We start from the raw sequence: 14,977 nt of genomic DNA, 5'->3' as shown, positions 1-14,977 counted from the left end.
TTCAGAAGAGCTTGGTCCCACTGAGGTAAAAATCCTGGAATCGGCCCTGGTTGGATGTAAAGAGTAGAACTATGAAGCAGTGATGACTGTGAGGAGTTCTTCACCACTGTTTGACAAACCCTGTCAGAACAGCATTTTCCTAAACCCTTACAGACGTACACCCTTCAGGGCATGCGCTGAATTATATCTGAGCAAGGCCACTACGTGCCTGCATATGCTTTAGGGCGCTTTATCCATTGTTTCTCTTCAAAAGAATGATAAAACTTCCTGACGTAACGTAATTAGAGATGATGTGCTGCTCATTTTGACATTCACTCTCTGTGAGAACTCAACTGTCTCAACAGACCACCGTCAAGTGTCTGTTTGAAATGAGTGTGTGTCCTACACCACCGTGATAAATGATAGGTTTGAAGCACTTAGAGGCTGGATTTGCGCAAGGCTGAATGTGGGGATTGACGCCCGTTGACATTTTACAGAGGACTGAAATGGGGTATGTTCTCGAGCTTTGAAAGGACCTTTCCAGTACAAATCATTTCTACAGCTCCCTAAGATTCTCAAAGCCATGATACATTCACAGCGATACTCCCTTAATATACCTGATTGAAAACAGAGACGAAAGTTCTGTGATGAAAGACTTCTGCTCCTTCCCTATTGGAGCAGAGAGAGCGATTGGGCTGGGAGGAATACATTAAAAGCTGGCTTTGCAAGACCACTGATCCACAGTCAGCCCTGTGAATAATAACATCAAGACGTTCTGCCACATTCTGCCTGTCTCTTCTTCAAGGGCAACACAAAAAGCGGGGTACCTAACAAAGGGCCTGATGAAGTCAGTAATACGCTGCCGTGTCCCAACCCGAGCGGTGGGTGGTCGCGACCGCTGGCACGCCTCAGCGCACTACATTGCTAATGCCCGCGGCTAAGCTAGCAGGGTCATTAGCCTAAGCTACGCTATTTAACACGCAGAGCTAAGAGGACCTTGGTAATTGCACTCAGCTAGATCAATACTTGTTAAAGGAGAGGGAAAGTTAAGAGGGGTAAAGAAGCCCCCACTCTCGCTGTCAGACGCATGGAACGTTAGAATTAATTCCCTCTCGAAGCCAGAGAGTGAGCGAGCATCAAACATCATTATTCCGAGAAAGTTCCTAATCAGCGTGTTAACACTCCGCTGAATGTACTTTATATCAGGTTTTAAATTAAGCCCTAGCAACTTTCTGCAGCAAAAATATTATAATTTATAGAAGCGATCGAATGAGGAGGACCCCCGCCACTACCGTGACTAGCTGGGGAAAGAAAAAAAACGTTCCTTGAAATGCAAAACGTTTTCTGAATCAAGGATTATTCCTCTTTTCATTGGTAAAAAAAGCTGGAATAAAATATGAAGATGAATTCACGTGCTGCAAAAAAATTCTAGTGGAAGTGTTAGTCCTACACAGACAGAAAAAAAAGATTAGAAAAGGAGGGAAAATCGTTTATTTAGATGGCATACATTACCATTACTCTTGCATTGTGTCCCCACTCTTCATAATGACTAGGATAAATGTCTTGCCTGGAATGCACACTCTTGACAATAGAGGCGGATATTACTTGGTTAAAAGCTCAAGTCCTATGGGTAAAAGAGCTTGAAAGAATAAGAAGTATCCGTCATTGCTAATGAGCTATAAGGATAGCACATTGCCTTTATAAATCACCATATTCACCCTGTTTATTTAAATTCATTGGTGCCTCATTATACCTGAGCTATGCACCTCTAGGTCTGAGCTGATTAGGAGTGCCATAGCTCAAAATGGCTTTTAATTCAGTGAAACGCGCTTTGACCTTGTGCCGTAACCCTGCGTGAGACATAGCGTGGTCGGTGCCATTAATAACGCTGCCACCTTTTTCCTAGTGCGACGGAGCACCCCACCCCCCTTAAAATATGTATTATTAGTTAGCCATGACGGAACATTTATCAAACCAAATTACCCTTTGGTGTAAAACGGCTTAATTCCGCATCCCTTTAGCCCGCTCTGCCATTACCTGCTCTTTAGGATGGCTGGGTATTAAAGAGGCTCATAGTATAGAAGTATAATGAGGCAGGGATGCGGAGGGTGTCTGTAGTTGATCATCTCTCCAATGGCATTTAGGTGCACATCTATGTATCTCCTCAGGGGAATTCAGTCTCCCGAAAGACGATTCATAGGTGTCGTGCGTATTTGTCTTACTAAGATTAGGAAACGGTATGCAAAACAATGAGAGAAAGTCTACAGACTAAATCATAAGGTTTTGAGTGTTTTCAAGTTAACAGGTTTGTAGGTTTTACTCTGCATCACTGCTATTATGTCGTCATTTTGGAATCTACTCTAAGAACTAGTTAAAAAACACATCCCATTTGAATTAAAGTTCAGAAATGAGATCTTTCCAAGTCAACAGTGATATAAATGGAGACTCCTGCTTCTTTGTGAGAAAAAGATTCCAATAATCTAGTGTGTATCTCTTCAAGAGTTTCAGAAGTTTTTTAAAATTGTCTCAAGCTTTGATCAAACTTGCCAAAATACCAAAATCTGCAATCTAGAGTTGCCAAAAGTACCGACTTCAGTACTGAAATTTTAAAAATGTGATGCTTTGAGCGCTGTTGAGTGGATTCGTAAACACCTCTGGTTGGCCATTGTGTTGACGCGCTCATCGGATATGTCTGTGATTGGCTACAGTGATCAACCCTTCAAAAACGTTGTAAATAGTCATCAATGTCACTCTTCACGTTTTTAAAATTTCAGTACCGATCGGTACTGAAGTCGGTACTTTTGACAACTCTACTGCAATCAATCGTCATAGATTTCAATATTAAAATTGAAAATATTCAAAATGTTTATTAACTCATTAACTCAATATTCATTTCTCATTAAATTGACAAGAATAAATCTTTTTCAATATTTTATCCACACACTTGCCTGTATGTTTTACAGCTCTATACTTTGTCAATAACTGTCTAATTTGTTACTAAAGAATTTAGCAGAAAAAAAAAATCTGTTGACATTTGAAATAAAACTTGAGCAACCTCTGAGCAATAATATCTGTCTCTGGGATTGTACAACTTATGACTATTCAAAGACAAAAAGTAAAAATAGATTTGAATGCAATTTTTTTCTTAAAAACCACATTCAACTATTGCACAGCATTGAAAATGCTGTGGTTTCCATTTCTCAGCATAGTCATTAATGGTCCAGAACGAGCTTCAAAAATGCATTTATCTAGGGCATTACTACTCTAAACCAAGTCATTATTGACTTCATTCACAACACTGACATCAAGTTTCTGCTATTGTAGACAGTGAAAAGTCTCAAGGTTAAGAGGCCGAGAGTAGAGGCAGACCTGCCAAGCCCCTGGGCCACTTTTGTCATAGTACCCCAGAAGGCTGGAGTCACAGGAACAGAAGACAATGTCATCGTCTAGAGGGTTGGCCATGAAAAAGATGCATGGCTCTGACCAATAGAGTGAGTGATTAGATCAATTAAGTCATTTAGAGAGTGCCTCGATGAAGTATGGAGGTGTGTTTCTGAGTGAGTGAGAGAGACCGAAAAAGAGAGATTCTGGATCCTATGGGACAAGGCCAATCAAAACCACCTCATTAAGCTACTGGACCTGGACCAAGTGCACCATCGCAAAGACAAGAGGTGTGTTCGACTTCATGCAACGCAGCACAGAGTTATCGGCTTAAAGCAGTGCAAGCCTGTTCGAATTTTTGTCTGACTTAAGGCTGTGCTGACGCCACATCACTGTGACGTATTCCATCAAAATACCGCAAGAGAAATTTGAGAGCAGTCGGCTAGCTCATTCTGCATGCAACGGTGATGTGGGTTACATGTTTATTCTGACACCTTCAGTTCTGCTAAAGGCCCCGATATACTTCAAACGAAATCGAAGAACGAACTGATGTGACGTCATTTTGAACAAAATCAGGCCAAAACAAAGTTCGTTTTGTGTTCTTTTTGGAAGTTTGAAGCGGCTTGCCAAAGCGAACTTTCAGGAAAAGTTCGCTCCAGCTGCAAAACACCTTCGTACTACCATTGGTCAGTGACGATAACGTAATAGGAGGTGTGCACTGAGACTCCGCCTTCACTCGCGTGGACCGCGTCTCTGACTCATTTCGTGTGTTTGAGTTTGTTGAGGTAAGATCTCCGCAGGTGAAAACATGAACACACTGGATAGCCACTTTATAGTACAAAATGAAGTTGTGCTTCTGATAAAATGAGGCACTGACACTGTTTTTCATGTTTGATACTGTAAAGCTACTTGATTTTAAGCAATCTATTGAATAAAGTGCTATATAAATAAACGTGACTGGAGTGCTAATTTGCAGAGCTCGTGCTAACATACCTATGTTGTTATGATCAGACGCTTTTCTTATGCTTTCTATAATAAATGCTTGCTGTTTTCACATTTTTGTTGTGTTTATTTTGTTACTGAAAAGAAAGTGCATGGCACATATTTACATATTCATCTAAACGCCTGCTCTGAGCAGTGTGGGCGGCGTCAGATGTTCGTTTACAGTATATCGCTGCTCATGTATTTCGAACTTTGTTTTACCCCTAAACGAAGACGAAAAAGAACTTCAGTTGAAGTATACCGGGGCCTTAATGCTCACAAATCTGTGGTTTTACAACAGTAAAAACTCTTTACTTAGTGTTATATTTTGCCATGTTTATCAATATAAAACTGCTGAAAATATATAGACCCTACTTTATTGATATTTAAATGTATAGGCGTGCTGCATGTTGAACTTTATTCTTGTAAAGTATTGAATGAAAAGAGTTTCTGTTGCTATATGGTTGAAGCGTCTCTGTATTTGACAAATAATGTGTCTAATCTGCTTCTGTGATAAAGCATACAGACACCACATCAGCATCACTACGGGAAGCAGAACATGTCCGGCGTATACCTTGATATGAAAGTAAATCTGATAATAAGATCTTTGGGTGCCAACTGGATCATGCTGAACACCTGTCTGTAATTTCCAAGCAAAGACCTTCAGTAACTCAGTTACAGTTGGAAACATGCATCCCAACAAGAATCCGAGGTCCTATTGACAATAATAGTTGTGCTTGTAATAGCACAAAAAGCCTCTATAATCTTTTAATCTGCCGGCACACAGCAATGCTAGGTTTGTCATGTGACTTCTGGAGGGGGTGAGGTATTGTAAATATTGAGGGGTAAATGCGAGGACAATGAAAACAGTTCCCCAAGGCTAAAAATAATGTAGCCTAATCCGATAAATGTTTGTGAACTACAATTACACTTGATTACTGGTTGGCTCAGATTCAGTAAGAGAATGTCGATATTGTGTGGAGTGTCAGGGATGCACACTGCAGAACACACAGCACTTGTCAGAAAACACTTTCTCAGAGGGAATCTGGGTTAAGACATTATACTATTTCACAAACAACTTTCTACAAAGCAGTTGTATTATTATTATTATTATTATTTTACAATTACAATAATCACAATTCATGAAATAAAGCATTCTAAATGTTTTTGACACATTTAGGTGAAATATTCATTATAATCAGCCAGAAAAATTGGCTTTGATTAATAAATAAAACAGTTAGTGTAGTGGGTCTTCTACTTTTACCTCAGAGGGAAATTTACCATCATAGGTTTATGGTTAAAAATGAATATGCCCAAAGTTTTTTATATTCTTCCTCCATAATATTGTGTTCCACATGGAATATCCCTGCCATTAAGCCAACAATATATATATATATACACACACACACACACACACACACACACATATATGTATATATATATATATATATATATATATATATATATATATATATATATATATATATATATATATACATACACACACACACATACATACATATATAATATATACATAGTTCAGTCATGAAACTCTAGATGGCGTAGGCTGATAGGTCCTTAACACAAGCTGATGATAATTATAGCGTTAACTACTTGACACAAGCTGATTGTTCCATGTCACTTCTGCAGCCAATGAGCTTGTTGCTCACACATTTAAATGGCTGGTTACATTCACTATAGCAGTTTGCAGCGTGCTTCAGAGTTCCTCTAAAACCCTCCACCTTCCCCAGCTCCGCCTGTATAGATCTGCTATGGGTTACTAATATATGCTATTTGTGCAGCAGCACTATGTCTTACTCGCAGCAGCATATCAGCGTATGTACTGGCAGTAGCAAGTTCCTGTACTCAATAATCAGCAGCAGCAATAATCATCCGCAGCGTAGCAGATCTATTCCGCCAAGACCAAATACATTAACATTGCCATATCCATTACTATGCTAAAATTCTTCCGAGAGTTTTCATGATTGAAATACATACATACATATATATTGATATTAATTATTTTGGCAATCACCTACTGTTGGCAGGTTTGGGAAGAAAAAGGTAAAGACTGATTCATCACTGTTTCATAACTGTTTGTTACAAATAATCAAGGGGGGGGGGGGAAACAGCTAAATAATTACATTGGAAATATATATTTTTCAATCACACACAAAAAAATCATATAAACAATTACAATTATATAAATAACAAATGATACAAAACTGTGTAAATTATACAAAGTTAATTTTGGACTCTGATTTAGTGTGCTCCCTCTGAAATTTCAAGCAATAATTAGCTGTCAGCCATAATTAACATTTGACGCTTTTTCCCAGTCCAACAAATTTGAAATGTTTTGATAGGCCCTGTATACAACCAAACCGAACCCCACCTCTGATTACTTTTATTAACACCCATTAGTTGGACAGGTACACAACACTCCTGGAAGGCAGCATTGTCCCATAATAGCTGGTGTCGTTTCCACTAAGTACTATTTGCCTGCCAACACTTGTCTTTGCGCGTGGTGACTGGAAAAGTTTCTGTGATGCTGCAGAGGAAATGAGGCCTCTGGCTTGATCCCACCGCTGCCACCAGCGCGGCCGTCTCCAGCAGCTCACATGCCAGACTACGCCGTTGATTCCCAGTTCTGACGTGAGTACATTAGATTGTGTGTTTGTGCCCGCAGGACTGACTGTGCGCCTGTGTTTAGGCCTCTCTGTCAGATGAGTCAGGCTCTGTGATTTATGGTCTCTGAAAAGGTTGCGTTACCAGCGTGCACGGATGGCCCCGCATGGTAAATGGGGAAATTCGGAATTTATTAACATACAATGAATGATGATTAATGGATCAGCGTAGATCTCGCAGTCTCTTTCGAATGTCTCAACACACTTGATGTATGCTGCAATAAAAAGATATGTGCGAACCTCTGTAAAGGCTTTTCCTTACAGTCTAGCCGCTAGCTAACATATAGAGAGGTGTATGATGACGGTTGGGGGAGGAGGGCGGGGTGAGCCGTCCCGAGTTATTCTATGAGGACGCATGGAGTGAACAGGTGAAGTCTTACATGCATTATTTACCATACATTACCAAGAATGTCCTTTGCTTTACCAAGAACTTGAATAGGTGATGAGGAAATGAATAAATTAAGATGGTGAAACGAGCCAAGCAATTTAGGGAAAAATCAGGATGCATTTGCCTGTCCATTCATCAAATTTCACCACAACGTCTCTGTTCTGTAACATATCTTTGACTGTTCTGTGGTGTACTCAATATCGCTTGGAAAAATCTTCAGTGTGCTATTTGAAGGATAGCTTTCACCTCAAGCCCATTACTGGTCTGAACTCTGTGGGCAGTGTTGGTTTGCGTTTCGCAAGCACGTTTTAGGATTGTTTCCCGTCTAGGCGCCCCACAAAGCCTTCAGAGTTCATGTTGGTCTGATGCTTGACAAAACATGGAAACAAATCCAGATGCAGGATCACGTCAAACATGTGGCTGTCGCTTTCACTGCGGTGGAGTTCATTTGTCAAAGGATACTGCACCTCAATGTACTGCGTTTGAGCACTACAAGCAAAATGTATGTAAACTATGAGGACATGAGGGATGAAGTTAATGTTAAAGAAAAAGTAAATATGTTAAAATGTTTCTCTGATGGTTATAGGGTCAAGGGACATAAAATAGCATTACCTCGTGCTAAAAACAACAGAAGTCAAAAGAAAGTGTCAAAACAAACATGTATGTGTGTATTTGAATGTCCATGTGTGTGAATAAACAGCATGTAGCCGACAAATGTCATACTGGGACAAGATAATGAGGAATGGAAAGAATCAGGAGGACATTGCAAGAGCTACAGGGTCACTACTCACACAGCCTTTCACTTCATTACCCTCATCATCCTAATGCGAATAACAAGCTCGCGCCAAGAGAAAAACTTAGAAACAAATCAACAAACGTCTGCTAGAAGTTAGACTGCATCCGTTAACGAAGTCACACATGACAGGCATGTTTTCCATATCTGCATGCAATTAGCTACGCTATTCTGCCATTTTACATCCACCGATGGACCAAAATATCAAAAAGGTTGTTTTTCAAAAAGGTTGTGGTACATTTTTTTTGTAGCGCGCGTCGCGTGACATAGTTCTTATTTTCATAATAATGTAACGTTATTTCAAGTAACAAGCAAATGCTAACAGTGACAAACCGCTATAAGGTTATTTATTGGCAATTTTACATTCACGCAAACTTAGGCGATAGTCAAACAGCAATCAAAAAAAACGTACCTACATATTTTCTCTTATCACAGCGTTTTACTGAATCGGTTACTTCAGATGATAAATGAACTGCGTCAGAAACAATTCACTGATTCATTTAAGTTACATTCGCCCGCCCCCATTTCTTAGTTTAGTTATATAAATGATGATATTTCTTTTTATATATTTTCAGATTTTATTACTTTAATAGTGTAGGCCTACTTTGTGCCAGTTTAACTGTTCAAATTTAATGCTGTCACCATAATTGATGTTCTTGTTAAATTATAATTTTATATTTCACTATATAACTAAAACAAAACCAAAATATGTATTTTATGTAAATTAAAAAAAATAATAATAATAATTTGCCTGGATAATTTAGCATTTAATACCTGCTACAAGTTATGATAGGCCTATATTTGCTAATCATTCATCACATTGAACATGTACATTCTACTTAAGTAATAGCAACACATTTTTGTATACTAACTGCTTTAGTAAATTAACATGTTTAACTCTGTCCTCATGGAGAAGCAGCAGTGGATTGTGTAACAGAAATACTTGGGAGGCAATATAACGAAGCAATGATATTTATATCAATCAGCAAGCAAAATATCACAAGATAAGGTTCTTTGGCATAGGCCTCGTCCGTAGCTCACATCCTGAGGGTTGCGGACTTTGCCTGAAGATGAAGGCAGGGCCGTAGCCGACCCCCGGGAAGTATGGACAGGGACCATCCTGGTGGTGGTGGGGAGGATGGAGGTGAAGGTTGGCGTCAGCATCTGCGAACTCAGACATGTGTAAGTACCGATCTTTTATACTCCAAGTGTTAGATAATAATTGGTTAGATCTGAACTAATAAGTGACGTAACATTTGAGTCTTCCCGGCAGAACTTGCGCTAGAGCTTCATTGACTGTACTAGAGAAAGACCCTGAGACCACCTCTTTCAAAAAAGGTTCAAAAACCCCAGAGGATTCTTTTATATCAAATATATATCAAATTGCTCTCTCACTCATTTTTATCCTAGCACTGAAAACTCTGAAACCTCTCATCCTTCTACTCCTCTGTCTCCATCTCTCTCTCTCGCTCTCTCTCTCTCTCTCTCTCTGCATCAAGTGTTTCTTGAATGAGGGAAACACCAAAACAGGCCAGACAAGAACAGGACAAGAAAGGAAAGCCAAAGAGACATGATGCAGAAGAGTGAAAGTGAGAGTGTTAAGCCAAGCATAAAATAACTTCAATCTAACATATTCTCCCAGGATGGCAGGAGGCAAATAGCAATAAGGCATCGGGCCGGAGCCAGAGTGGAGGAATCCGCTGGATCTCAGTGACCCATGGAGGAGAGGGGCGGATGGGAGAGATAATGCTACGCAGCAGAGACAAACTGTCTTCAATTAAAGCCCAGGCAAGCAATGCAGGACCACAGATGAGGTGTCAAGAGGTTCAGCTGTGGATACTCAGGAGTGTGTGCGCCAAAAGTGAATTTAGGAATTCAAGTGAATGAGTTTGTGCGCATGTGTAGATAAAAGCAGGACTGGATAAATCTGCAGGCTTTTTCCACAGTTGGTCATGGACAACTTCAGCCTGTTCACAGAGAAAATATCTAGATTAATAATATACAATGGAAAAACTTAAGGTCCCATTAGTCCATGTTAATTCAGTTACTAACAATGAGCAAAACATTTGTTAAAATATCTGCTAAATGGAAAAAAAAAAAAAATGTGTTTATTTGTCTTTGTTATGGTTAGTTAATAAAAACAGAACTGTGTATTGTTAGTTCAGGTCCAATACATAATTTTAACAGATGCAACTTTTGATTTTAATACTGTATTAGTAAATGTTAACCATAATAAATGCTTTAGATGTATTTTTCATTATTAGTTCAAGTTAACTAATGTAGGTAACTTGTGTTAACAAATGGAAACTTATTTTTAAAGTGTTACCAATTTAATTGAGATACATCAAAAGGTTATTAATATAGAATTAAATTTACGTAAATTAAAACAAAGATATAAATGTAAACTGTACAATAAAACAAATCTCAAAGCTGTACATGCACAGGAATATAATCCTTTATATTATTATCATACATTTGAGATGATACAGCATCTCAAAGCCTTTGGACTTTTCTTAGGCATTTTTAGGATTATACAGCATTTACCATAAGATATAATTTGGCCCTTTATGCGACAATTCAGAAGGCACTTTGCTTTTCTTTACAGGCACACAAAGGCAGAAGCTGTTCTCTCTCTCTCTCTCTCTCTCTCTCTCTCTCTCTCTCACACACACACACACACACACACACACACACACACACACAAACAAACAAACCCAAATGCACAGTCACACACATCCTCCTGTTTGCCTTGTAAGATACAAGCTGGATTTGGCTGGTTTTCTGGTTCATACAGAGCATGTGCCAGGCACTCAATCCTTCCAGCTCAACTGATTCACTCCATGATCAGGAAGAGAACCAGAATAAACTAAAACCTCATTTACAATTACAATAACTTATTTCACAGTGTGGTCATCGCAGCTATTTGCTATAAGCGTGCATGTGTATTCAATTCCCTGCCACCTTCCAAAGGAGTTTTAACATTATTAATTTACTTAAGTACAAATATTTTCTTATATAATTAATAGGTTTATTTATATTTACATTGAATCATTCTAAACAGTTATCTCCACTGAAGTAAAAAATAAATTGATTGTGAAAATTGTTTATGTATTAATGCATCAGCTGTTTTACATAATATGCACATGTAACAGGTGCACATATAATTTTATGCAACAAATCAGATTTTTGCTGTTTAGTTTGTGCAATGCTTGGGAATTTAGAAATGCCCACTTTAAGCTGTTGTTTTAGTATTTCACTGATGTTGTTATTTGTTTGAGGTGACTGAGGAAGTTTACAGAAAAAAAGTCATAAAAAGTCACTTTTTATTCTTGCTGGAAAAGAAACTGCCAGCTGGGGCCATTATGTTAAGACTGTGTCTTACGAACTAGAATGACCAGCAGTTAGTTGCAGGTAATCAGTCTTACTTTTTGGTATCAAATTATACCAATCCACAATTTTATTTAACTGACTTAAAAAAGTCATGAACATTCTTAAAGAAAAAGAAAAAAAGAAAACTTGTAAGACCCCATGTCAATATTCTCAAATAGCACACACCAGATTGGTTTATATAATTACATTGTAAAACTGAACCTAGAAATGAATCCTTTTATTAAGCAAGGATGCATTAAAGCGATCAAAAGTAACAGTAAATACTTTTGCATTGTTACAAAAGATTTGTATTTCAAATAAATGCTTTTCTTTTTAACTTCCTCTTCATCAAAGAATCCTGGAACAAAATCACATTTTCCAAAAAAATAATAATAATTAAAAAATAAACATTTCAAGATTATTATTTTTTTTTTAATAAAATAAAATATTAAGCAGCACAACTATTTTCAATATAATAAGAATAAATGTTTGAACACCAAATTAGCATGAATGATTTCTGAAGGATCATGTGACACTGAACTAGAGTAATGATGATGAAAATTTTGCTTGCCATCAGAGAAACAAATTACATTTGAAAATATATTAACATTAAAACAGATACTTTAAATTAAATTTTTAAAACACACTGTTTTATCTATTGACACTCAGTTTGATCTTTTAAATATCCCTTGGACCTTATACCCTGGCCTATAATATTCACAAACCCCTTTTTGAGAATCGCTGAGCTAGAAACTTACAGTATGTGAGTGTGTACAAGGAGTGCTATGTACTTATGGGTTCTTTTTTTTTATTTTTATAGGAAGAATGGACTGCTGTCATCTCCAATTGTGTAATACTATTAATCTACACACTCCTTTCTCTCCCTCTCCTTACCAGACTGGATGCCAGGATGCACTTGTGAACGACAGGAAGTCAGTAACCTGCACTAAAACTTCAGCAGAGGCTTATCTGGTCCACACACAGCTGCACATCATCTGAAACTTCCCACTCACCCCGTTCCAGAAATGTTTCATTTCACCTCTCCCTCTCCTTCTCCTTCTCTCCAGAGCTTTGCATTTGAAATTGAACAGACACCGAACCAATTTATCATCGGCTGTCACATGTCATGTCCAAGGCCTTTAGCACAAGCACCTACAGTACGCTTTGTATTTATCCCTTTGTTGTAGCTAAGGAGCTAGACAATACAACCTGCTATTAAAAACAGACGAGCGAAGGAAAGAGGGAAAGGAGAATGACAAAGAGTTCTCGCCGAATGTTGTGAATTCGTTGCTCACCATTACAGAGGTTGTGAACCCCACCATGGCTAGAGCAGCATATTTCTGGCAGGCAATCAGATGAGGGAGCCTGCCAAGTGCTGGGCTAAGAGAATGAAAAGTGGAGAGCGGCGCTAGATCTTTCACAACATTAACATGCTAACACACTAGTTCACACACTGCGTCAAAGTGCTGCATGGTTGTTTTCAGTTCTTGAGAATTTCGACACTTCCCATTCACTGTCATTGTGTGCAAAAGAGCAGCTCAGACATTTTTAAAAATGTCTCTTTTTATGTTCCACAGAAGAAGATAGTTATACAGATTTGGAATCAACATGAGGTTGAATAACAGATTTTTCATTTTTGAGTATCCCTTAAAATACTATTTTTTAAATACATATAAAATTCTGCTAATGTTCTATTCTATTCTATTTAGAATTTTGTTTCTTTGCCAAAACATTTTTAAAGGAACATATATGTCAAAGTATGCAGGCAGCATACTTTTCAGCAGCCAGCTATGATACATATTTGAAAGAGAAATCTTTTGTAGCATTATAAATGCCTTTACTATCAGTTTTGATCAATTGAATGCATCCTTATCGAATAAAAGCATTTAAAACAAATCCTACTGACCCCCAATCTTTTCAACGATATTACATCAGCATTTGTCTACAAAAAAGAAAAAGAAGAATTAATTAATGTTTTTTTTTTTAATCAGTTTCATGTACAAACTAATTTACTAAAATTAATCAAATTTCCCAATGCTACAAGAGGACAGTTTAGCAGAACACATTTTGATTATTTCCTCAGCTGGCTCATCTGCAAAGCTGTAAATTAGCTTGTTACTTTAAATGCAACACTATTTTAAAGCACCAGAGCTACTTTCACTGAAAAATGTAGTTAGTACACTGTAAACCCTAATGCTCAAAATACTTAATTGGTTTATACTTAATACCACCTTCCGTATTCTTCAAAAAGCTTATGCTGTATGTCCTACACCTTCCCTATTCAACTTATAGAACTAACGCGGCGCCAGTTTTTTTCCGTAAGTTGAATAGGGAAGGTGTAGGACATACAGCGTAAGCTTTTTGAAGAATACGGAAAGGAAGAATGATGGAAGCACTTGCGAGGCGATCATTTGTGTTTATAAAGCATATACATTTTTATTATTATTTTTTTTTTTTTTAGAAAATGACCAATCGTTTCACTAGATAAGACCCTTATTCCTCATCTTGTATCGTTTAAAGCCCTTTGAAGCTGCACTGAAACTGTCATTTTGACCTTCAACCGTTTGGAGACCATTGAAGTCCACTATAAGGAGAATAATCCTGGAATGTTTTCATCAAAAACCTTAATTTCTTTTCAACTGAAGAAAGAAGGACATGGACATCTTGGATGACATGGGGGTGAGTAAATTATCAGGAAAATTTTATTTGAAAGTGAACTAAACCTTTAAGATTAAATGAAATTGGGCTGACATTTTTTATTTCCCAGCATGCTTTGCCCATGGCACTTGAAAGGGAGAGTAAATGTTAAAATTAAGTGTTATATAATGTTTTTTTTTTTTTTTTTGTGCAAGGTTAATGGTAAGGGAGATTTAGTAGTGATTAATGTTTTGTTATGCTAATTTAGAAGAGTTTCTGTTAATGTGGGTTTTTGGAGAGTTACCATCATAGTGACAAGGAGCGCATGTGGCTTGGTTTGAGAGCAGGTACTCATTCAGTAAGTGCTGTACCATGCTATTGTTAGCATGTTAGAAAATTAGCTAGCAAAATATTTATGTTGTATAACCTGATAATTTTAAGTTTAATAAATAAATTAGTGCGCTCAAATATTTCAAGTTAAGAACAATAAAAATGAGTACAAAATAAAAATCTTACTTAAACTTTGAGTTTCTTGACTTAAAAAAAAAAAAAACTTAACATGCATGAGTACTACAAACTCAAAACTTGATAGCTCTTCTTACTTAAAACTGAAACATCATAACTCAAAAAAATAGATGTGACTGATTACCTCAATTTTTTTAGTTAACCCAACTTATTCAGGTTTATAGTGTACTTTTAGTCACTTCCCAACATTGGTTTTACACCTCTCATCAAGACTAAAATAAACTGACACAAAATATGCAT

Source organism: Megalobrama amblycephala, linkage group LG4 (genome assembly GCF_018812025.1).
Source record: "Megalobrama amblycephala isolate DHTTF-2021 linkage group LG4, ASM1881202v1, whole genome shotgun sequence".
NCBI lineage: Eukaryota > Metazoa > Chordata > Actinopteri > Cypriniformes > Xenocyprididae > Megalobrama > Megalobrama amblycephala.
The sequence above is the reverse complement of the archived record's forward strand: the minus strand, read 5'-3'. Positions refer to the sequence as shown.